This window comes from Cervus elaphus, chromosome X (genome assembly GCF_910594005.1).
Source record: "Cervus elaphus chromosome X, mCerEla1.1, whole genome shotgun sequence".
Taxonomy (NCBI): domain Eukaryota; kingdom Metazoa; phylum Chordata; class Mammalia; order Artiodactyla; family Cervidae; genus Cervus; species Cervus elaphus.
Genome location: NC_057848.1, coordinates 31,845,081 through 31,866,092, shown reverse-complemented (window position 1 = coordinate 31,866,092; position 21,012 = coordinate 31,845,081). Strand labels below are relative to the sequence as shown.

Below are 21,012 nucleotides of genomic sequence, written 5' to 3'. Positions count from 1 at the left end.
CTGGCTCTTTCCCCAACAAATTCACTGAGACTGATTTCTTAAAGGTCACTTCCTAATCACCAAATTCAATTGCATCTTCTCAGTCCCTATCCTCATTGAACTACCAGTAGCATCTTACTCGATGCACTTCTCCTTCTAGACTCTTTCCCTCACCTTGGCTTCTGCACTCTCTTGACATTCTTCAGTCTCCTCATCCAAAAAGTATAATGCTTACCTCATGTAGTGATGAGGGTTAGCTATAATGTTCATGAAGTACCTGATTATTGTATGTGCTCAGTAAATTGTAGCTATTGGCAGAAGATGGCAGAAGATGTTTGATCCCTTGGTTGGGAAGACCCCTTGGAGAAGGAAATGGCAACCCACTCCAGAGTTCTTCCCTGGGAAATCCCATGGACAGAGGAGCCTGGCAGTCTTTAGTCCATGGGTCGCAAAAGAGTCGGACACGACTTAGCAACTAAAACAACAACAATTCTCATACCACTGTGGTGCATCCCCAGCCCCTTGATTAAGGTGTTGTGAATGGACAGAGACAATTACTGCCTCAGCTTTCTGTGGTGCTGTTCGTTAGCCTAGTAGTAGCCTTATACCTATGAGTAATTTTGGTTAGGGCAGGATCAGTGATCTTAAGAGTCTTTAGCAAAAAATAATTTAGGTGAAGTCTAGGTAGCCTTAAATTACATAGGGATATAGTTTTAAAATTCATCCCCTAAAATTTGTAACACTATTCTCAGCCTGGTCTCCTTTAAGAACCTCAGATGGTAAAAGGATAGTTCTCCTTTCCTTGTTTGTTCAGCTTTTTACCACCCTGCTACTAAATAGACTAAAAATTGTAGGTGCCAGCTATATTACGAAGGGCACCTGCTGGCTTCAAACTGGCCTAGGGCCAGTTATCCTGGACAGGCCATTGAAGAGCCTTATGACTTTCAGTCACTATTTACTTGTAACAGAATGAGAGGAAGGGTTTATATCAAGTTACCAGTCCCCTGAGTCAGCTCTGTCCTGAACTGTCCTCTTTATTTTTCACATCCTCTGCTGGCTGCCAGTAACAGTGACATACTTTTGTTCATATGCATAACAGAACCTTATAATATCTGAGGGCACAAACCTCTGAGTAGGGCCAAAGCCTTTACTGAGGCCCATCAGTCAAGTTATTTTTGCCCTCTGTTTGGTAGAGTGCTTGACCTCATAACTGCTATCTCTTAAGTCAGCATAGGATAAGTTATGTTGCTATAGCAAACAACTCCCAACATCTCAGTGGATTAAAATAACAAAAGTTTATTTTTTGTTCATACTGTAAGTCCATCATGGGTCATCTGTGGGACTTTGTGTGGTACTCAATCTAGGACCTAGAGGGAACAGCTACCATCTGGGACACTACTGATCATTGTGGCAGAGGGAAAGAAAGAAAGGCTCTGGGAGGGGGGGTCTCACATCTGGGCTACCAATTAAATCTTATTTTTGAATATGGCATATGTCACTTTTTTCATATACCATTGATCAACCTTGATCAGAGACCAACTGGAAGCCAAGAAGAGCAATCCTACAATGTGCCCTGAAGGTGGAGAGCTGGGAATATTCAGTCACGCTGTTATTTAATATTCTCTGCAGAAGGACATCACTGGTGTCTCTAGCTCTGTCCCTTCCCTTGGGACATCTTGCTAAGTCACTTCCCTTCAGTTTCACTCATTCTGGTTTATTTGATTCTGCAAAAACCAAGCTACTTCTTATCAGTTTGATAATTATTATGCATAGCATAGAAAGTTGTATTGTTTAGTGCAAGGATTTTCCCCCCTTGATTTGAATTCCTTCGGCTTCTTTGGTATTCCTACAGTTATACACTGCTGTGATATACGGAGGTATTAACTTGGAATAGCTTTGTTTCAGTAAAATGCTATCTTTTGGACTCATCCTCACCGCCTGCTATCTACAGTTGTAAGTAACAGAATCGTTTAATTCTGTAATCCTCTAACCATAAAGATGGGATTAAATGACTGAGTCCAAACTAGAACTCAGGTTTTCTGACTGAGTCTGTTTTCTTTTTATTACACCAGGCCCTATTATAAAGAAAGTTGTCTAACTGGCAACTCTGTAATTCACTACCAGAGATGACTGGTAACTTCAGATTCTAGTCTTTAATCTTTTTTTTTTTTTTTTAGTCTTTAATCTTAAACAGAAGGAATTTTCCATTTCAGTGTCTCCTTTTGAGTCTTTTGATGAATTCCATGTCATAAAATCAGATTCCTGGGATTCTGATGCCAATAAGTTTGTGTTCTTTCTTGAAGCAAATAAACAACTGGCCCTGAATGAATCAAACACATGATCCTGACTATCTGTAAGTCCCAAACAAATGACTTGCACCTTATCTCAATCTAGAATAAGGCATTGCATGTATTGTGTTGTTGCAGATTTGTTTCTCACTAGTATTTAGAATGCAAGATGATGCTCTAGTCTTCAAGTTACAAATGGTATCCATATCTCCTGGTGAAAGCATTACTGCACAAACTGTGTCAACCTATTTAAATTTGGAGTTAGTTTTTGTGTGAACTACTGTGGACTTTTCTCAGGTATAGTTTACTATTAAGCTCTTCAATGGCACTTCTTGTTTTAACCAAATTTACTGTTGGCTAGTGGTTTAATAAAAACCCCTAATCAATGAGACTGTCACTAAAAGTCTTAGATAATAAAGGAGGCATCTCTAATACAAAGACAAGACCTAATACCCAGGCACAGAATTCCTGCTAGGATATGAACAAATATGACATAGGTGGTTCAGAGTATCTGTAGGTAACATGAACCTTTGCCTAGGCTTAACAGAAGAATATGTCATTTTATATAAATTCAATAATATAAATTGTAACTTGGGGAGAAGTAGCCTTTTTAAAGAGTGCCACACAGTACTCGTTAGAACAATATTCTGAATTGTTCCAATAATTTGTCTTCTGGCATCAAGTGATCCTGATTACTCTTTGAACACTAAAACCCAGAATTATTGTCATATAATAGAAGCACAAGGCTAGCTATCTAAGGACACTGGCCATTAGTGCAAGGTCAAGGCCAATTTCCCTTACATTCTATCTGTGGTGATATAATATCTTCCATAATATTTTTTCACAGAGTCCCTTGCCATAGTCATTTAGCTACTAGGTCTTTTTTTTTTTTCTCATGGAAAATGTTACACATAAATAAAGCAGAGAGAATAGTATCATATGCCCTCATGTTCATATCACCCAATTTCAATAACTGTTGTATCAATTCATGGCTAATCTGCTATGAGATCTTCATAAGGATAATCATAATCATTTGCATTTCATGCCTATGAACTGGCTTTTAATGCCTTTTCACTTTTTTATGGCATTTGCGTATGTGTGCTTAGTTGTGTTCGACTCTTTGTGACCCCATGGACTCTCCTCCATCCTTAGAATTTTCCAGGCAAGAATAATGGAGCAGGTTGCCATGCCCTCCACCAGGGGATCTTTCCAACCCAGAGACTGAACCCACATCTCGTACATCTCCTGCATTGGCAGGTGGGTTCTTTACCACTAGTGCTACCTGGGAAGCCCTTTTTATGGCAACTGTAAGTATAAATATTAGACTTTTACATAAAGAAAGAGGATTTATTCACACCACTAGAAAAATAGTGTTCTAAATATTTATGTCAACTGCAGATGTTATCAACCAACTTCCTAAGAAATTCTTAGAGTCAAGGGAGCCAGAATCCTTCCATTAGGATCTAATACATTGCATCAAATTACTGAAAAGCTAGAAGAGCACCACTGCTTCTCATATTGTGGTCTATCAACATTTGAGTATCAGTAAATGTATTCCTCAGTTCAGTTCAGTCGCTCAGTCATGTCTGACTCTTTGAGACCCCGTGGACTGCAGCACGCCAGGCTTCCCAGTCTATCACCAACTCCTAGAGCTTGCTCAAACTCATGTCCATCAAGTCAGTGATGCCATCCAACCATCTCATCCTTTGTCATCTCATTCTCCTCCCGCCTTCAATCTTTCCCAGCATCAGGGTCTTTTCCAGTGAATCAGTTCTTCTCATCAGGTGGCCAAAGTACTGGTTTCAGCTTCAGCATCAGTCCTTCCAATGAATATTCAGGACTGATTTCCTTTAGGATTGACTGGTTGGATCTCCTTGCAGTCCAAGGGACTCTCAAGAGTCTTCTCCAACACCAAATGTGGCAACATATGGCAACACCAAATGTATTCCTGGGGATCTATAAATTCTTAAGTTTAAGATACATTTTCCTATATCAAACTGGTAATAATCCTTCTGAGTATTCACTCATACTCATGTTGAATTCTTTTACCCGTGCTTATCTTTTAAAATGGCAATGCGTATGATATTTGTCTTTCTCTGTCTGACTCACTCCATTTTAGTATGATAATCACCAGATCCATCCATATTGCTGCAAATGGCATTATTTCATTCTTTTTATGGCTGAGCAATATTCCGTTGTGTATCATATTATATCACTTATATGGGGAATTAAAATAAATGATAAAAGTGAATTTAACTGCAGAACAAAAACAGACTCACAGACTTAGAAAATGAATTTATGGTTGCCAGTGGGAAAGGATATGGGAGAAGAGATAGACTGGAAGTTTGGAATGGACATGTACACACTGGTATATTTAAAATAGATAACCAGTGAGGACCTACTGTAAAGCATAGGGAACTCTGCTCAATATTCTGTAATAACCTAAATGGAAAAAGAATTTGAAAAAGATTAGAAAAAATCTTTTAATAATTGCTTGAAAACTAAATAAAAAATAAATTCAAACTCCAAAAAAAAATGGCAATGCATTATCAGAAGGCATTTTTATAAAATAAGATTTCACTTTGTTATGTTGGTGTTTCTCAGATAGATCCATGAATCCATTCTAGAGTTCTTTAGAGTTCTGAAGGATATGAGATACCACTCTGAATTAAAAACAAAAGAAAATTTGAGAGTTTAATCACTCAAGCTACCATTGAAACAAATAGATAGGCCTTGAGAGTTACTCTAGTTGTGCCCTCAGTAAATAATATGTGGACATCCTGGTGGAGAAAAAACCTTTCTGAAGAATATTAGGATAAAAAGTTAGTAGTGGAAAATGACATTATAAATGTATATTGGAACTGGATTATTTAAGTTAAAACATAATACCTGACTGTAAGGTTAAGAAATCTGCACTTTTATTGTTTTTGTCAGTATAAATTTATTTTATGTGAGGTTAGGAATGTTGTCTTCTGTAAATGTGGATTCTGTAAATTTGGCAGGCTCAGTAGGAGAATATTTTAGAAGTAATTTTCTGCTCTCATATACATTGTATTAGTCTATCTCTAAATCAAAGCAGGATTTTATACTGCATTTTAGTATTATTTAGGCAAAACAATATTCTCTCTACATTCATCTCCATTAATAAGCATTGAAACTGACAGCAGTGAAGCTTTTAGTCCTTTTTGTTGTGCAGATCTGAACATTATTTTAATTTCATACCTATAGTACACGTAACAATCAGCTGCTAGGGGGAGGACTCCTGTCTGCTGAAATATAGGTTACTTACTGGCTTTGAAGAATTCTTACAGGTTACTTAGCAGGCTTTGGGATGAAAATTTACTAGTGCTTTCATTTCTCACTCCAGAGCTCTGAAAAGCATGACAGAGCTTAAGCTATTGTATGTAAATTATTTCCTGCTAGCACCAATAACACAATAACAATAGCAAAAGAGGATGATAATGCCATCTGCCAGTCTTGGTACTAAGGATCTTAATTACAGTTTTATTTCATCCTCACAACAACTCAAGGATAGTAGGGTGAGAGGATCTTCCTTCTCTGTTTGCTCAAGGTACTGTTGATATCAGGTAGTCCGTTTTGGTGAAAGGCCCTAGAACTCATCTGTTTTATTCCTCTGGGCAGTTTCTCCATCTTGCAGTGGATTGTGTCGACTGGAAAAATGCACAACCTAAAAATTGAGAATTATGTGTGTTTTTTTGGCAAAATTTCTGAGGACTAAAACCTGGAAAGCAGCTTCTCAGATAGCTTTGAGGAATTTCTCTGAAAGAGGTAAGGGAGGAATTTCTCTGAAGAGGTAAGGGAGGAACCAGGATATATAGGAATTTTGCAACAAAAAGATTACTGTCAAAAGATTGCTGTTAATTGAAGAAAACCAGATACTTCAAGTTAGTGAATTTTCTATCTAAGGGAAGATGCAAGAGTCTGGGCTGAGTGAAATCATCCCTTTAATATGCACCTCAGCTGTCTAGGGTGGGTATACTATTCTTTCCCATCCTGAGTCCCCTCAGGGTACGCTCTTGGGGGTAACTGACTTGATTGAGGGCATCCTTTGTTTGCTAATATGGCAGGCCACATTTTTCATTCACAGTTGCTTCTGCTTTAACAGTCATTTTCCCATCATAGTATGAGAACTTCATCAGTATCTAATATTTGCATGCAGTTAACAAATCTCTTATGTGTACTATCTCATTTGATCCTAGCAGGAATACTATGAAATAGGAAGGAAACATGTTGTACAATATTATACTCATTGAGAATGAAAAAATGGAGGCTCACATACTTTTTACTTGCTCAAGGTATAAGACTTCACATCACCTTCTGCTACTTCCTTGACTCCTCTTGAACAGTTGAAAGTGTGTGTGTGTGTGTGTGTGTGTACACACAGGCTTCCCTGGTGGCTATGGTAGAGTGGTAAAGAATCTGCCTGCAATGCAGGAGCCATAGGAGATGTGGGTTCGATCCCTGGGTTGGGAAGATCCCCTGGAGGAGGGCATGGCAACCCACTCCAGTATTCTTGCCTGGAGAAACCCATGGGCAGAGGAGCCTGGTGGACTACAGTCCATAGGGTTGCAAAGAGTTGGACAGAACTGAAGCAACTTGGCATGCACGTATATATACATATATTGCTTAAAAAGGAAACAGAAATGAATCCTCAGTTACTATATATCTTTCATCTAACATGATATCAGGCACACAATAGGCACCTGATAAATGCCTGTTGACTTGGATTGCTAAGAGTTTATACTTAAATAGAGAAAGAGCTAGGAAAATAAAATAAATTTGAGATAAGACTTGCTTTTACTGTATGGCTATTCATTAAGCTATATAATCTTCTAAACCTTCCTAAGAACTTCCTGCTACAGAAGGGTCTAAATGTTTTACTTGCAGTTTATCACATACTGTATAAAGTTAAACTCCTATAGATCCATTCCCTTGGCCATTGATACTCCTAGACATTATCCTTAATTACATGTATCTCTAGAAAGTACAAGTCATTTACACATTAGTGTAAAATATTTTTTTAATCTTTGCTGAGGGTTTGGCCAGGGTAACTTTTTTTTTTTTTTCTCTTTTTTTTTTATTATTATTTTTTTTTCCAGTGGGTTTTGTCATACATTGATATGAATCAGCCATGGATTTACATGTATTCCCAATCCCGATCCCCCCTCCCGCCTCCCTCTCCACCCGATTCCTCTGGGTCTTCCCAGTGCACCAGGCCGGAGCACTTGTCTCATGCATCCCACCTGGGCTGGTGATCTGTTTCACCATAGATAATATACATGCTGTTCTTTTGAAATATCCCACCCTCACCTTCTCCCACAGAGTTCAAAAGTCTGTTCTGTATTTCTGTGTCTCTTTTTCTGTTTTGCATATAGGGTTATCGTTATCACCTTTCTAAATTCCATATATATGTGTTAGTATGCTGTAATGTTCTTTATCTTTCTGGCTTACTTCACTCTGTATAATGGGCTCCAGCTTCATCCATCTCATTAGGACTGGTTCAAATGAATTCTTTTTAATGGCTGAGTAATATTCCATGGTGTATATGTACCACAGCTTCCTTATCCATTCATCTGCTGATGGGCATCTAGGTTGCTTCCATGTCCTGGCTATTATCAACAGTGCTGCGATGAATATTGGGGTGCACGTGTCTCTTTCAGATCTGGTTTCCTCAGTGTGTATGCCCAGAAGTGGGATTGCTGGGTCATATGGCAGTTCTATTTCCAGTTTTTTAAGAAATCTCCACACTGTTTTCCATAGCGGCTGTACTAGTTTGCATTCCCACCAACAGTGTAAGAGGGTTCCCTTTTCTCCACACCCTCTCCAGCATTTATTGCTTGTAGACTTTTGGATAGCAGCCATCCTGACTGGCGTGTAATGGTACCTCATTGTGGTTTTGATTTGCATTTCTCTAATAATGAGTGATGTTGAGCATCTTTTCATGTGTTTGTTAGCCATCTGTATGTCTTCTTTGGAGAAATGTCTGTTTAGTTCTTTGGCCCATTTTTTGATTGGGTCATTTATTTTTCTGGAATTGAGCTGCAGGAGTTGCTTGTATATTTTTGAGATTAATCCTTTGTCTGTTGCTTCATTTGCTATTATTTTCTCCCAATCTGAGGGCTGTCTTTTCACCTTGCTTATAGTTTCCTTTGTAGTGCAAAAGCTTTTAAGTTTCATTAGGTCCCATTTGTTTAGTTTTGCTTTTATTTCCAATATTCTGGGAGGTGGGTCATAGAGGATCTTGCTGTGATTTATGTCGGAGAGTGTTTTGCCTATGTTCTCCTCTAGGAGTTTTATAGTTTCTGGTCTTACATTTAGATCTTTAATCCATTTTGAGTTTATTTTTGTGTATGGTGTTAGAAAGTGTTCTAGTTTCATTCTTTTACAAGTGGTTGACCAGTTTTCCCAGCACCACTTGTTAAAGAGGTTGTCTTTTTTCCATTGTATATCCTTGCCTCCTTTGTCAAAGATAAGGTGTCCATAGGTTCGTGGATTTATCTCTGGGCTTTCTATTCTATTCCATTGATCTATATTTCTGTCTTTGTGCCAGTACCATACTGTCCTGATGACTGTGGCTTTGTAGTAGAGTCTGAAGTCAGGCAGGTTGATTCCTCCAGTTCCATTCTTCTTTCTCAAGATTATTTTGGCTATTCGAGGTTTTTTGTATTTCCATACAAATTGTGAAATTCTTTGGTCTAGTTCTGTGAAAAATACCGTTGGTAGCTTGATAGGGATTGCATTGAATCTATAGACTGCTTTGGGTAGAATAGCCATTTTGACAATATTGATTCTTCCAATCCATGAACACAGTATGTTTCTCCATCTGTTTGTGTCCTCTTTGATTTCTTTCATCAGTGTTTTATAGTTTTCTATGTATAGGTCCTTTGTTTCTTTAGGTAGATATACTCCTAAGTATTTTATTCTTTTTGTTGCAATGGTGAATGGTATTGTTTCCTTAATTTCTCTTTCTGTTTTTTCATTGTTAGTATATAGGAATGCAAGGGATTTCTGTGTGTTAATTTTATATCCTGCAACTTTACTATATTCATTGATTAGCTCTAGTAATTTTCTGGTAGAGTCTTTAGGGTTTTCTATATAGAGGATCATGTCATCTGCAAACAGTGAGAGTTTTACTTCTTCTTTTCCTATCTGGATTCCTTTTACTTCTTTTTCTGCTCTGATTGCTGTTGGCCAGGGTAACTTTTAAAGAGGTAAAGGATCATGTTGGAGCATGGATCACTACTAGGGAGACTCTGTGCCTTAATTTCTATTATCATCCCATTTTACAAATGAGATATCTGAGACTCAGAAAAGCAAATGGCAAAACTGGGATTTAAACTAAGGTCTCACTAAACCCAAGTCTCCCATTCTTAACCATTAACTTGCACTACCCAATCAGTGGGAGTAAGGAAGGAAAGGGAAGAAAAATGAAAAAGAATGTGTAAATGGTTGCTAGGAAGATGCCCAAGCCAAACATTTACTTACAATGAAGACTTCACATCTGTGGGCTCATAGTTCTATGATAGGTATTTTGGCCTGGATTCCCCTGGATAATCACCTTCCTTTCTTTCAGCATTACTGGCTACTTTGCCTTTACTTGTGTTTATTAGCTTACTCTCTTTGGTTTTCATTGTTATTATTTCTCAAGAGGTGCCTGAACAATATAGTCAGATATTCTTCATATAAATCTTATCTTTATATAAATCTTATCTCCCATGTGCAGCTCAAAATGTGTTCCTTATAAATTCTTGTCATGCAAGGCTACTAGGAATAATAAATAATATGTAATGAGAGTTGCTTTTTACAACTCGTAAATAGAAAGATTGTTCATTCTTCCAGAGTGAACTTTAAACAACCCATTCTCACAGGCTGGATTGATGAATAATAATGACGACATTACTTTTACACTTGTGTTTAGGGCTCTCATATGTTGAGTTGAGCTCCTCAGCAGTTGTATGGCACTAGTGGTAAAGAACCTGCTTGCCAATGCAGGGACATAAGAGACTTGGGTTCGATCCCTGAGTCAGGAAAATCCCCTGGAGAAGGAAATGGCAATGTACTCCAGTATTCCTGCCGAGAGAATCCCCATGGACAGAAGAGCCTGGCGGGTTACAGTCCATAGGATCACAGAGTCGGACACGACTGAAGCGATTTAGCACACACTCAGCAGTTAATATGAGAGAGGTAGGAATTATTATATCCATTTTATATATGAAAGGGACTGAAGCTAACTGATTTTAAGTGGTCACCTGGCTCCTAAGTAGAAAACTCATTCACACAGCTACAACCTGAATTCAGCAGTCTTCCAACAATCCCACATTATTTGCTTTTCTGTCCATCCTGTGACTTGATATATCCCATCTTAAGAAGAGATTTTATTTTATTTTATTTCAAGTCTCTTCTGTGAACCAAATAAATGGTACAGACATTAAGTCCTAGAGTAGTCAGTTGGGGTGGTTGAGGGGAGAGCCCATTTGGGAAGAAGATAATCAGGAAAGTTTCCTTATAAATTTGAGTTGCAAGATGGTGAACCAATTTCCCTCCTTCTTTGATAAATATCATAGGTGGGAAAAAGGATATGTATTCCTGATTCTAAATTGATGGGGATATAGATATGTGCGGATAGAGAATGGTGATTGTGTGGGGATGGGTGTTGTTTGTAGGCCTTTCAAAAGTATGTTTACATGAAACAAAATAGTTGGAAGAAGAGAAATCCTACTCACCTGCCAAGGTCCATTCAAACTGCACTACTTCTGTAAAGCATGCTTTTACCATTCTGGCCTCCATTAATCTTCCTTTTCTTTAAAATCCTCTAATAATTACAGTCTAGACTAGAGGTTACAAACTGGTGACCCATAGTCCAAATCTGGCTCAAAGATGTGTTTTGTTTTCATCATGCTGTATGCTAGAGGTAGGATTTTATTGGCTTTCTTAGAGAAGAGGGCAGAACTTTGAGCCCTCGGGCTTGCCACAACCCCTCAGCGAGGCCCTCCAGATGCTCTGGTGTGATGAAATACAACTATACTGGGAGAGCCAGCTTCCAGCAGTTCGTAGCTAAGGATATGTGTGATTCATTGAGCAAGATGGCCCTCTTCTTCCTCAGCACTGATGTAGAATACACTTAGGAATGGTCTCAGCTAATGCATCTCCCCAGTTGGAGAGAAAAGAGAAAGTGGCACTGAGCCTTCTGAGAGATTAGGTCAGTGCCCTATTATATTTCTTTCTGCTTCAGAGCATTTTCCACTGAAATTGATTAAAGTCTTGTAGTTAACAGGCAGATTGAATATAATCTTTTCCTCCACAACCTATTAGTCACTGACTACTGAGCATAACTCTGAGAGGTTTGATTAGAGAGTTCCATTAAAAATCGTCATACACTGCATTTTCCATGTCTCTATGAATTTCTCTTTGCTCGGTGCGCTGGCCATAGATTTAACCCTCAACCCATGCATTTTGTAACACATGAGATGGGGAGGGAATGAAACCTTTAATTAGTGTCTCTTGAGGATGTAATGGTTGTGAAGAGCTTTGCACAGTGAGAACCATTAGATATTATCCACATGGTCCCTGAAAACCAGTAGTAATAGATGTTTAACTCCTACCTTGCCTTCAGCCTCTGTGAACCTCCAGAGTGCCATGGACCTAGGCTGGGAAATTAGCTCTGAATAAACTGTCTAGAAGCCAGGCAAAACCAGTGCATCCTGTTTCCAGCAAAGCAGTGGGAATTGCCTAAATGCTGCTATAAGCATGGTGTGGTTATCTTTTCCCTTTGGGGTCCTGAATCAGCTCGAATGCACTAGACTGACCCTAGCCCCTAGTGTTATGATTAACTTTGTAAGCCAGGCAATCCACTGACTCAGTTCTAGCCTGTGAAAAAGTGAAAGTGTTAGTTGCTTTAGTCATGTCCAACTCTTTGCAACCCCATGGGCTGTAGCCCACTAGGCTCCTCTGTTCATGGGGTTTCTCCAGGCAGAAATACTGGAGTGGGTAGCCATTCGCTTCTCCAGGAGATCTTCCCAACCCAGGGATCAAACCCACGTCTCCTGCAGGATTGAACCCGGGTCTTCTGCAATGCAAGCAGATTCTTTTACCATCTAAGCCACCAAGGAAGCATCTTATAGCCTATTTCTTTTCTTTTAAAATGTGTGAATGTTAACTCTATCATCTTTTTACACCCAAACTTTAACATTAGTACTTTCATTTGGAGATTCACATCTTTACACAATTTTGTGTGGGACTATGGTGCCAACTCCCTAACATGATGATCCCAAATTAAGTCTTTTTACCTCATATTACTTTAACTGACGTAGCAATCCTCCTGTATGCCATCAATACTACTGAACATTCAGGGTATATAACCTACTCTTACAAATTCCACAAGAAGGTATTCCCAACCTCCAGTTTCCCCAAACAACAGCAGATGTGTCAAATGATATACACTGCCCAGCAAAGACTAAGAAGACCTTTCAAAAGAAAGCCACTTCCCTAGCTTTGATTATTTGGCACGCATATACCAAGTCAATTTCACAGTACTCCAGGCTGTGCAAACTGATTGTGCCAGAATTTTGTTGAATTAGCTGAACGTGAAATTCAATGTTTTATTTCCTGGATCAGGGAAATGCCTTTGTTCAGCTAACAGGTGTGTACCCATTGGAATCATTATACACTGGCTGTCAGAATCCTGGTGCCTTTCCTATGTCAACTGGGCACCCTTTCCATTCAGTGTAGTTGGGTGCCAAAATGTCACAGGAGAGGCAAAGTCAGTTTAGTGTTTTTATCAAATTAGTAGGGTGTCGACTAAAAAAAAAAAATTGCACAACCTGAAAGTTGAGAATTATGTTCCTTTGGCTTACTGCCTGAGGACTCAAGCTGGGGAGGCAGCCTCTTGGATAGCTCTGAGGAACTGCTCCAAAAAGGTAAGGGAGGAGCCAGCATATTTAGGGATTTTGGCTAGAAAGACTTAGTAGTTGGAACATCAAAAGATTATCACTGCTAATTAAAGAAAACCAGATATTTTAAGTTAATGGATTTAGTGCTTTTCTTTGTATGGGAAAATGCAAGAGTCTGGGTTCACTGAAATCATTCCTTTGATAGGCACCTTAGCTGTCTAGGGCCAGTATCCTGTTGTTTCCCATCCTGAGTGCCCTCAAGGTGCACCACTGGGGATGGTACAGTGGCTGAGGGCTTGGCAGCCCCTTTGTTTTCATCCTGAGTTCCCTCAGGTCCACTTTCAGGGCAAGTCATGACTGACAGATTGATGGCCACAGCATCCTTTGTTTGATGAGACGGCAGGCCACATTTTTCACTCACAGGGGACAGGGATAGGATGGTGAGATCCCTCCACAGATCTCCTGCACACAGAAAATGGCCCCTCATGGCACATTATGATAATGATGCACCCTTGCCCCTCACCTCTGCTTCCCCATCCTTTCTGAGTTTATGACAGTGCTGGATTAAGCAGAATGCTCCTTCACACAGTAGGCTTAAGACATGTTCAGCAGCAAGAGACTACCTCTGTTCTCAAGCTTCTTGGGAGAGGGATATGTTAACAGAAACTCTAGCCAGTGTACTGTCCTGCATCTGATATTTCTGAGAGAATATAAATCTTTGTTTGTCCTCAGTTGTGCCAGATCGTCTAACTAATATAATTAGAGTGAGTAGTAATAAACCAGTATTTACATGCAATGCTTGTTTGGGGAAAGCTAGATAAGCCTACAAATCTACTGACACCATTTCTCACTCCTTTTACTGGGCCGGCCTTTTGGATGGGTCCCAAAACACATTTCCTGCTTTTCTATTAAAACAAACATTAATGTTATTCCTGTGAGTTTTTTTCCCCTGATAAGGCTTATCTCATGCTCCTCTTCATTAAGACCTAGGTGTGCTTTTGTGAAAATGCCTACTTTAGCATGTGAAATGCAGCCCCCAGTACAACAGGCACCGCTATGGCCTCCCTTGCATGCATGCCTGTGTGCTCAGTCATGTCCGACTCTTTGCAACCCCATGGGCTGTAGTCTGCCAGGCTCTTCTGTCTATAGAATTTCACAGACAAGAATATTGAAGTGGTTGCCATTTCCTTCTCCAGGAGATCTTCCTGACCCAGTGGTCAAACCCGAGTCTTCTGTGTCTCCTGCATTGGCATGCAGGTTCTTTACCACTTAGCCACCTGGGAAACCCCTCACATTCGTGGTCTCCAAAAATCTCTCTTTTTCCCTCTGATCCCACCTCTGCCCTCAACATTGAGCATCACCTCCATCCCAGTAGCAGTGGAGGGAAAAAATGAAACTAAAGGGATGCACTTGAAATGCCTGCAGGTTTTAAAATAAAGCTTAATGTTCTGAAGGATCAATGCTGGCATGCACAGGTGCCCTGCACTTACAGGTCTCAGGTACTTACAGTTCTAAGGCAATTGAAGTACATCTCTGTTCTGCCATTAGATTAGAATATCCTAGATAAATTGCATTCATATAAAATTTTCTTTAAAATTCATAGATAACCTAGTACTTTTATCTAACCTTTGTTTGTTTCAAAGGGATGGGAGTAGTGGAAACTCATTGGGTACCAATTGGAGGGCTTCTGGGCCTACTACTGTGGCCTTCGGCATTTCACTTCAGTTCTTCCTGAATTTCTTCACTTGCAAAATGGTGATAACAGTATCTGCCCTGTACACCTCACAAGGTTGTAGCCAATTTCTCACGTAATAGTGAATGTGTACACAAGGCCCCACAGAACATGAACATTATATTATTTCAGACACCTTCCTTCCCTATCACAGAGGAGCCAAAACTAATTACCACTTCCTATCAATTGGCAGCCAGAGGAAATTGCAACATGAACTTACTATAATCGTCAATCTTTTCTGTAGTTTTGTTATATTTTTAAGACACTGTCCACTTACCAACAGAGAAGGCAATGGCAACCGACTCCAGTACTCTTGCCTGAAAAGTCCAATGGACGGAGGAGCCTGGTCAGCGGCAGTCCATGGGGTCTCGAAGAGTCGGACATGACTGAGGAACTTCACTTTCTCTTTTCACTTTCATGCATTGGAGAAGGAAATGGCAACCCACTCCAGTGTTCTTGCCTGGAGAATCCCAGGGACAGTGGAGCCTGGCGGGCTGCCGTCTGTGGGGTCGCACAGAGTCGGACATTGACTGAAGCGACTTAGCAGCAGCAGCAGTCACTTACCAAGTGAAAGGTACCTTCTCAAAAAGACTTGATGATCCTGTGTGTAATTATGATTTACTGGCAAGATTTTTAAGAAAAGATATTTACTGTGCCTGACTTAGCCCACCTCTGTGCTTATCTTTCTTGTGCATTAATCACTGTTTGAAGTGCAGTTTATTTACTTTTTAATCTACCTCTACTGTGCCCAAATTCTTCATCTTTGCAGATGTTGATTGTTTTACCCTTTGACAGCTTTCTCTGCTTTTCTAGTATGAGTTGATGTCTAGACAGATAACAGTTATTAAAAGTTTGGGAAATATTGTCCTAGGTGGCCCAGTGTAGAGTTAGTTTAGGAGAAAACATTCTCTGTCTAAGCTTAAAAAAATACACACACTCATTTGTCTTTCATACAAGATGGAAATTGAGTTATTCATGCAAATGTCACCAAGAAAATGGAAATATGCAGTAGTAAAGTAACATGAATTTTGGGACTTCTGTTAGGACAGTGCAAAGTAAGTCTTATTGACCATGATATTGTGATAGTCAGTCATTGAAGATATATTTATTGATGAATTATATTAATTATGTATGCATGCAGAACCTTCATAAAACATACTGATCAATTTCCAAACACCCTCAGAGCTGATGCTTGACAGCCACTGGGAAACTCTTTCCTTATTCTCAATTTCTCACCTTCCCCAAGGAACTTTCTCCTGGATGATAGGAGGAGGATCCGGGAGAAGACTTCAGGGGACAAGCCTGGAATGAGCTGCTTGACATACACAGAAGGGTTGATCATGCTCAGTTCAGGGGAAACATTGTTTGGGGCTGTCTCATTGTCTACTCAATGGAAAAATGAAGACTGTCCTCTGCCCTTTACCATACAGTGCTGCTGCTGAGCTTAAGGGTCATAGCTTTCAGCACGAGATTTGGTATCCAGCCCCCTTCTTTGCCTGATGTTTTGCCATCCTTTCCTACTACTTTTTTTTTTCAGTTTTTTCAATGTTGATTTTTTTAATTAATTTTTAAATTTTAATTGGAAACTAAATACTTTACAATATTGTAGTGGTTTTTGCTATTCATTGACAGGAATCAGCCATGGGCATACATGTGTTCCCCATCCTGAACCTCCCTTCCACCTCCCTCCCCATCCTATAAAGAGAACAGCAGAATGGAGCTTTTACAGAGCTGACTGGGGGCAGCAGGGTTTGTCATAGTTGTGAAAACACAGGAGGTAGTATTAAATAGACCTCAGTTCAATTGCAGCTCTTCTACGTCCTAACAGTGGGAACTTGTTGAAGTAATTTAACCCCTTCACATTTGCTCAAGCCTGAATTTTTGCACTGGCAAAATAGGAATAGTGGCACCCATATATTAGGATTGTTTTGAGGAATAAATGAAATAGTAATAATAATAAATGTGCCAGGTAGCACAATGGTAAAGAATCCACCTGCCAATGCAGGAGATACAGGTTCAGTCCCCCAGTTGTGGAGATCCCCTAGAGAAGGAAGTGGCAACCCACTCCAGTATTCTTGCCTGGAAAATTCCATGGACAGAGAAGCCTGGCAGGCTACATACAGTCCATGGGGTCGCAAAGAGTTGGACACGGCTGAAGCAACTTAGCACATGCCCAGCGTAGTAATCACTTGATTGCTGGTTGTTGTTCCCAATGTCATAGTTTTGTTATAATTATTATAATAATAAATAGCAACTTCCTGTCTTATATTATAATGTGGCCATTATAATAGGTCTCTGGAAAGCTCTGTGGGCCGCAGCCCAGGAACAAGGGTTTGCTAAATTCTTCTTCTTACAAACTCAGACCAAGTTCCTTCTACCTAAGGTGATTATGCCTTCTGTGAATATAGACTGCTTAAAAAGCTAGGTCTTGCAACCACTAGGTTCCCAGTTATAGAGACCAAAGATTCTGAATATTCCAGTTAGGCTGTATCTCTTCTTAATTCCCAAAGGGCAGTCCTCAAATGCTCTAGAAAAGTGGCTTTTCAAAACTTGTTGAACAGCAACTTACCTCTTTTTCACCCACATAAAATCATACAAAGAGCCATAATATGGAAAACATACAAAGGTTTTTAAAATAAAGGTTTTATTAGTTTGAAATTTTATATGTTCGTGTGTATAATATTTATATATATGTTCAGTGCAAAAAATCAAACTAGGTGTTAAGGATGACAGTTGTAGTCTTTTGTCAATGTAATCCAATTTGTTTTGTGTTTTGTTTTCCACACAATTAAAAAAAGTAAAGTTCACATAGATGTAGTAATCAAAAATAGTTGCAGAGTTTGTCTTAATAACTAATCTAGCACTTAAAAGATTATTAATAGAAAAAATTTGCATGGACTTGTGTAAGCTACTTAACTTCTCTGAACCATGGTTTCCCTGTTTGTATAATAGTACCTAGCTAAAAAGCTTATGAGCGAACATAAGATATTGTATATAAAGATCTTTGCAGAATTTTGCAGATTTTTCAGAATGCCTGGAACATAGCAAGCAATTAGTATATACTAACTAGCACTGTTGTGATCACCACCAGCAGCAGCATCTGCTTGAATTCCTTAAATCATATAGTGATAGAATTATTCAATATATTCCTTAGGTCCTTGCATCTTCTCTGTTTGGTAGGAAACACCTTTTCCAATGTTTCTAACAACATCAAAAAATGCTTCATTTTAAATGTCCATCTCTGTCAAATACTCACTCTAGATTCTATAGTACAGTGGTCCCCAGCGTTTTTGACACCAAGAACTGGTTTCATGGAAGACAATTTTTCCACAGATGGGGTGGGGAGGTGGGGATGATCCAAGCACATTACATTTATTATGCACTTTATTTCAACCATTATTACATCGTGCCATATAATGAAATAATTATACAACACACCATAATGCTTGATTAGATCATCAGGCTTTAGACTCTCATGAGAAGCACACAGCCTAGATCCCTTGCATGCACAGTTCACAGTAGGGTTCATGCTCCTGTGAGAATCTAATGCTGTTGCTGATCCTGACAGGAGGCAGCAGTCAGGCTGAAATGTGAGTGATTGGGAGCAACTATAAATACAAATGAAGCTTCACTAGCTTGGCCGCTGCTCACCTCCTGCTGTGCGGTGGCCTGGTTCCTAACATGCCATGATCCGGTACCAGTCTATGGCCCTGGGTTTGGGGACCCGTACTATAGTACACAGTTTGGAAAGCACTGGTCTAGACATCTGATTAAGTTTCTGTGAAGTCTTGTCTGGCAGATTATGAGCTCTTCAAAAACAGAGGCTATAGATAGATAGATAGATACTTTTTTGGCCACATTGCACAGTATGCAGGATCTTAGTTCCCTGACCAGGGATTAAACCTACACCTTTTGCATTAGAAGTGCAGAGTCCCAACCACTGGATCACCAGGGAAGTCCCCAGAGGCTATATTTTATTTATCTGTGTATTCTTTATAGGACAGCAGATGTTCAAAAACTATTTCTTGTATTACATTCAAGTTCACTTCACTGGACTTGAAAGAACATCCCATCACCCCTAAAACCCTTCCCACATAAAATTAAATTTTCTTCTTGGTCTTCCACTCAATTTAATCCAACACTGATATTCTTTTATTATCTCCTTAATTGAGGGTCCCAACTTTTACATAGGTAAGGAGATTCTCAACTTCTCAGTTAGAACCTTCAGACTTTGAAGGACTTAATATCCACTAAAGCAGGAAAGCAAGTTACTCCTGTTCAGCAGTCACTAAGAGGTCACTGGCCCTCCTTCTCAAACCACAGGTTGGGGCCCTCCCAAGAGCTTGCATTTAGCATTAATCTCTCATAGGAGAGGCAAGAAACATTTGATTTTAGGCTTGACAGTTTCTGGTTGTAAAAATTACTTTTAGCAGCCATCTAAAAGTCATTAGCAGTCATAGTATAGTCAAAGTCATTTGATTACATATAATTCACTGCTAGAATTGAGTTTTCTGGCACTAAGATCACAGATGCCATAAACCCTTGATTGTTGTTGTTCAGTCGCTAAGTCATGTTCGACTTGTTGTGACCCCATGAACTGCAGCACGCCAGGCTTCTTTCTCCTTCACTGTCTCCCAGAGTTTGCTGAAACTCTGAAACTCATGTCCATTGAGTCAGTAATGCCATCCAACTGTCTCATCCTCTATCACCTCTTTCTCCTCCTGCCCTCAATCTTTCCCAGCATCAGGGTCTTTTCCAATGAGTCAGCTCTTCACATCAGGTGGCCAAAATATTGGAGCTTCAGTATCAGTTGTTCCAGTGAATATTCAGAGTTGACTTCCTTTAGGATTGACTGTTTGATCTCCTTGCTGTTCAAGGGACTGTCAACAATCTTCTCCAGCACCACAATCAAAAACATCAATTCTTCAGCACTTAACATTCTTTATGGTCCAACTCTCATCTGTACATGATTATTAGCTGTATATTAATACCACCTGTACTTAAAAATCCAGCAGGCAAATTTAGGCTGCCATTCCTTACAGAGATGGTTTTTGCCTTCCTTTTTTCCGTAATACCCTGTAACCACAATCATTACCACCACCACGATCAGTCCTTGCCCTCAAGGAGTTAAATATCTAGCAGGGGAAACAGACACACAAACAGATTTCCATTGCATGTATTGCATAACATTCTACTTGGGCTTCCCTGGTGGCTCAGATGGTAAAGAATCTGCCTACAATGCAGGAAACCTGGGTTCGATCCCTGAGTTGGGAAGATCCCCTGGAGAAGGGAACGGCTACCCACTCCAGTATTCTGGCCTGGAAAATTCCATGAACTGTATGTCCATGGGGTCACAGAGAGTCAGACACGATTGAGCAAATTTCACTGTTTGAAATATGCAAATAATATTATGAAAGCAAAGAGGAGGGAAGCACTTAATTAAGTCTCCATAGGACATTCTAAAAGATAGAAAAGAGTTTTCCAGGGGAAAAGGTGAAGATGGAAAGAAAGACTAAAGCAGAAGTTGCTGAACTGAGCATAGAAACCAAGGCAAAAGCCAGCCTGGTGTGTTTGGAACTCTCCAAACACTTCAGTGTTAAAAAAGCACCGTGTGCCAGGTAGAAATCAATGAAAAACAAACCCAGGATAGGCAAATGCCAGATCAAGAAGGATCTAGAATAACATAGGCAGCCTGAACTGTATCATCTAAGTGATAATGATCTGCTTGAAAATTCTAGCATAAAGGTAGATACTAGGTGCCTAGTAGAATGGTTGGGTGACAGTTTTCTGAGTTGTACAGTGAGTAAAAAGTGATAAGGGCAGGAACCAGGACAAGAATTGTAGAAGTGGAGTGGAAAAAACAGATTCACAAGAGATATTTAGGAGATAAAACTGATCATATTTTTTATTTGGTGCACATGGGATGAGAAAAAGATGAGTTACTCAGGAAACCTTGCATCTTAGGTTTCTAGTGATGGCAATGATTGATTCAATACATGAAGAGGGAGAGATTTAGGAGGAATTAGACTTGACATCTTGAAATTAAAACACACTTACTCCTTGGAAGGAAAGTTATGACCAACCTAGATAACATATTAAAAAG

General features: G+C 39.5%; 1 protein-coding gene across 2 annotated transcripts in view; it reads left to right on the top strand.

The window, feature by feature from the left end:
• The window catches only part of COL4A6 (collagen type IV alpha 6 chain), a 325,810-nt gene that overhangs the window by 12,730 nt on the left and 292,068 nt on the right, over positions 1-21,012 (top strand). The window lies entirely within an intron of this gene.